The sequence below is a fragment of the Triticum urartu genome, chromosome 6 (genome assembly GCF_003073215.2).
Source record: "Triticum urartu cultivar G1812 chromosome 6, Tu2.1, whole genome shotgun sequence".
Classification (NCBI taxonomy): Eukaryota; Viridiplantae; Streptophyta; class Magnoliopsida; order Poales; family Poaceae; genus Triticum; species Triticum urartu.
The window spans coordinates 75,028,378-75,033,814 of NC_053027.1; positions in this window are offsets into that span (position 1 = coordinate 75,028,378).

Genomic DNA, 5,437 nt, shown 5'->3' on the forward strand with positions numbered 1-5,437 from the left:
AAGCCTTGTGTTCTAGTTCGAGAGGTAAGTGACATGCTTTTCCATAGACCATTTTATACGGAGACATACCCACATGATTTTTATATGCAGTTCTATAGGCCCATAATGCATCATCAAGTTTCTTGGTCCAATTCTTTCTAGACCTATTATGTCACACCCTAGCTAGTTCAAGCATTAGAGTGTGCATCATGTTTAAATTTATCTTAAATTTGAAATGGGGATGACAGAACCCCCAGCACCCCCCTGGAACAACTAGGGTTTACTAAAAACTTTTCCAATGAACCTAAAATGCCCTTCTAAAAGCCCACCCTTTTTGTTTTGGGTTAAAACCTTTGACAAAAATGGTGCACATTTTTCTAGGACATCTTAAGGTCATTGGATTAATTCTTATAGTATTTGCATTTGGGCATTTAAATGCTATAAAATATTTTAAATGCTCAAATAATCATAAACTAAAATGTTTGCTGTTGGATATATTCTAAGCAGTAGCCATGATTAATTTTATGATTTATGGAAATGCCCTGGCATTTTTAATAAAGCCCTGAAGTTATAGAAATAATAGAATAAATGAAAAACAGAAAAGGAGAGAGAGAACAGAGACTTACCTGGCGTAGCCCACCTAGCCCACCAGCTCGGTCCAGTCCACTGGCTCCTGTCAGTCGTCCTCTTCCTCTCGCCAGGAGGACGAGAAGTGCGTGGCCGGCGCCCGCGGCCACACGCCGGCCACCTCCTACTTCCGCCAACGCCCCGGACGCGCCTACGAGTGCCACACACTCCCCCATGTCCCCCTCTCATTCTCCCCACTCTCCCCGTGGCCCTCTCCCCCTCTCTGGCTCTCTCCCCATTCCCTGCCGAGCGTAGCCATCGCCGCCGACAAGCTCCACCACAGCCACCGCCGTCCACTCGTTGCCTCGCCGTGCCAAGAAGCTCTGCCGTCGTCCACTGCTTCGCCTCGACCCATCCCCGAGCGCTCACTCGCCCCAGAGACGCTGCACCGAGCTCGTCTTCAACCTCGGTCACCGGAGATCCCCCTCGCCGCCCCGCTTGCTCCAGCTCTTCCCCGAGCTTGCCGTTTGCTCCCGTGCAATCGCAGTGAGCTACCGACCTTCTCCCCCTCTCCGTGCTAGCTCTCGTGCACGGTAAGCGCCGCCTCGAGTTCGCCCGAACGCACCGCCGCGGAGCTCATCGTCGACGAGGCTCCGGCCACGCCACGGCCACGCCACTTAGTCCACTAACCTCACCATGTTTCCAGGAGTCTAACACACCTTACCAGGCGCCTCGCCGTGCCCCGCAGCCTCGGTTCCGAGCTCACTCGAGCTCTGGCCGCCGCCAAGGTCGACGCCAGCGACATTTCCGGCCACCCCAGCTCCACCCATTGCCACCACTCGACGCGGCTCACTCCCCGCATCACGTAGATGGTCTCTGCCGTCCTTTTGGTCGCCGGAGTGCAAAACCCGCACCCCTCCGCTGTCCCTGGCCCTGCCGGCGACGAGCCCTGGGTCAACTCCGGCGAGTTTGACCCGGGTTGACCCCAGTTTGAATTCCCCTGACTCACTGATGTGTGGGCCCGAGGCCACTAATTAAACTAGATTAGTATTAGTTTAACACTAACTAAATTTAGTTAGTTAGTTGACACTGATAGATGGGACCCACAAGTCAGGGTTGACCTGGACCGCCTCAGTTGACCGCTGACGTCACACTGACGTCAAGCTGACGCAGTAAATCCTTTTCTGGATTTATTCTTTAATAGGAAATTCCAGGAAATAGCCAAAACTTCAAAAAATCATAGAGAATCAACCATAGCTCCAAATCAAACAAATTATATATGAAAAATATTCAGAAAAATTCAATCTATCCATCTGTAATGGTTTCATGAATGAAAACACAAGTTAACTTTGCTGTTTAAGAAAAATAAGATAATGCACTAATAAGGCTATGTTAAATGAGCTAACATTTGAATCTTTGATTCAAATGAGTTCATTCCTTTCTGTTTGAGCTTGCATTAGGCCAAGACACTTTCATTTTGCCATGTCATAGCATGCATCATATTGTTGCATATTGTCATGTGTTGATTATGTTCGGTGTGTCTTTCGTGGTAGGTTCTGCCTCCGAGGATAACCCCGAGTATCCGTCTGAAGGGCAGTACCCTACTACCACTACATCAGGCAAGCAACCCATTGATCATTCCGATACCAACCCATGTTCTCGCTTCTGCTCTTGTTTACTACATTAAGACAACGCGATGTGTAGGAGTTGATTGAGCCATGTATGTGTTTCCTACCTTGCTATGCCTGCTATGCTTAGAGTTGTGTCAGGTCTGGTTCATCTGGGTGATGGGCTAGAGTGAAATGATTATGTCAGTAATGTGAGGGATGTGTTGAACATGATCTGGTAAAGGTATCGATGAGAGGCCATGTAGGAGTACATGGTGGGTTGTTTCATTGAGACCGTCCATAAGAACTGAGATTTGTATGTGTGATTTAAGATTCAGCTACTACCACACATTGGGCCCTGAAATATGACCCCGTTCGACTTACGGACCCCTCTCGTCCTCTGTCCAGGAGTTGCAACTAGTTTCTGGTGTTTGTAGGTTATGTGTTGGCGGCCGTGCGTAGCGCTGACCCTAGGGGTGGGCTATGATGCGGTATATCCACCATGGCACGGTGTACCGAGTCGCCCGTTTGGTGTCTCGGGAACCCTGCACACATCGTTTGGGGCCGTTGAGGACACCCCGGCCGGATCTCCTTGCGGATGGAACCTGAATAGGGAATAAACTTGGACTAGAGACTTGTGAGGTTAGTCAGGTCGTGGTCTACACCCACGTCGGCTTTCGCTTGAAGTCTGCCGAGCACATGTCGTGTGCAGACACTAAGTGGTGGAAACATGTGTGACGAAGTACACCCCTGCAGGGTATAAAACTATTCGAATAGCCGCGTCCACGGTAAAGGACTACTTGGTTGCCTATACAGTTCATAGACAAGCTAATGGATACTAATAAAAGACTCAAGATAAGTGCGAGTACCGAGGATGGCCCTCTCGTAGGATGACGAGGGAGGATCCCCGGTGGAGTATTGTGTTGGTGAGTAGTGGACTCGTGTGCGAAAACTATTTTTACTAGTGGATTTTCGTAGGATAGCTTAGCCAAGAGTCAAAGCTGGCTTGCTGCAATAACTCCACCACCTTCTTGGGAACGAGCATGTATAGTAGGTTCTGATGTAAGACTTGCTAAGTACCTTTGTAATCATGTTTGCTTAATTACTATTTCAGACGACAACACCGCCCCCACCGATGGGTTTTATGTAGACCTTGATGTCAACGAGTGACTAGCCACCCAGGTGGTGATCCTGGCCATGGAGGGCCCTATGTAGATAGACAGGCTTCGAGAAGACTTCTTGCTTTCTAGTGTCTGTACTCAGACTATTTGCTTCCGCATGTGCTTGTATGCTTGTATGACTTGAGTGTCGGGTCATGTGACCCCTACCTGTATGAACATGTTATGTATGGCTCTCTGGAGCCTTTAAATAAAGTACTTGAGTTGTAGAGTTTTGTTGTGATGCCATGTTGTATGTACTCATATAGGGCATATTGTGTGTCTAATTGAAATGCTTGGTATGAGTGGGATCCGACAATCTAGTTGTTTATCCTTGGCAGCCTTTCTTATGGGGAAATGTAGTCTAATGTTCCTCGAGCCATAGTAGTCCGCTACAGCCCGGTTCACCGGAGTCCTGCTAGCCCAGCACTACAGCTCAGGACACTTGACTGGCCTTCATGTGTTTCACTTCGTTCCTGTGTCTGTCCCTTCGGGGAAATGTCACGCGGTGACATCCGGAGTCCAGCCTAGCCTACTACAGCCCGGGTTCCTCGGAGTCCTGTTAGCCCAGTGCTACAGCCCGGATTCACTCGCTGATGACCGACATGCTCGATGTGATTCATGTATGCCCATCTCCATAGGTCTGCGCCGCTTTGGGTTCACGACTAGCCATGTCGGCCCGGGTTCTATGTCATATGGATGCTAGCGACACTATCATATACGTGAGCCAAAAGGAGCAAACGGTCCCAGGCCATGGTAAGGCGACACCCATGGGGATATCGTGCGTGAGGCCGCAATGTGATATGAGGTGTTACCGGCTAGATCGATGTGACTTGGAATTGGGGTCTTGACAGCGTTGGCATCAGAGCCGGACTGCCTGTAGGTTCGTTGAGCCAAACTGGTCGATGTCGAGTCTAGAAATGCTTTAGTTATATGTAGGGGAATTGATTGTGGGAGGAAACGTAAGGCTCTTTTACTCCTTACCTTATGCCCTCTGATCTGAGTCATTCTCTTCTCATTCAACGTGGGTTAAGGACTAGTCTCTCTTCTTCTATCAGGTTCACGTGTTACTAATCCGTAGTAGCCTATAGGATTGTTGTTACAAGCCTTAGTACAGTTTCTACTACTTTCAGTATGTTGCCAGTTGAATCAGAACCTTGATATGATGTTGTTGAGTGGTATTGCAAACTGTTGTGGATGTCTCAAATCTTTTTCTGAGCATTTACAACTGTTATGCTGTCCAATTTTCCCTAGAAATTCTAATGCCTTTGCATTGTGGTTGTGCTTTCAGATGGCCACTCGTGCTCAAAACCAAGTGGTTCGCCTGACTCGGTGCCTCGATGTGCCCGGTCATACTGCTATGTTAGTCCGGGTAATGATCGAGACGGGTTACCGTTGGTATCCCGAATACACTGTCGAAGAGCAGTTCAGAGACTTCAACCAGAGCCAGTACCTCTGTACCGCCAGGATATATCCCTCTTATCCTGGAACCACTGAGCTCCTTCACTGTTCCTATCGACCCGGGGTTACTGTTGAGATGGCTGTGTAGGATGCTGCCTATTCCATGATGACCATCATGCGAGTCCGGACTGGCCTGCTTCGGAACACCGACTTCCGTTATATGCCAGCTTCACTTCCGGGAGCGCAAGGGTATCTCCAGGCTATCTATGCTGACCCCACACATGAGGAGTCACTACTCCGCACCACTGCCGAGATGCTCGAGGATAAGGACCGTGAAAATCGAGACTTGCATATGGAGCTTTTTAACTCTCGTGCTGATCACTGGGCCACTTTGACTCGGTTTGCACCGGCGGTACAGGCAGTATACATGGATCTGAGGGATCTATACCCTGTACGATCTGGATTGCCAGATTGTATGGAGTGGTGCGATGTGGGAGGCATCACCCCTCCTCGTGGTCCCCGTCTGCCACCGCCTGTGGGACCAAGGCCACATCTGAGTCCCTTTGGTCCGCAGGTTCCGCAGGACCGTCTGTTCCCAGATGATCATGTTCCACTTCCAGGTTTTGGTGGCGACTTCTATGAGGATTACTACGGAGCCGTCTGAGCTAGTAGTAGTTTCACTAGTATTGTAGTAGTTGTATCTCCACTGTCCCGCATGACTTGTGG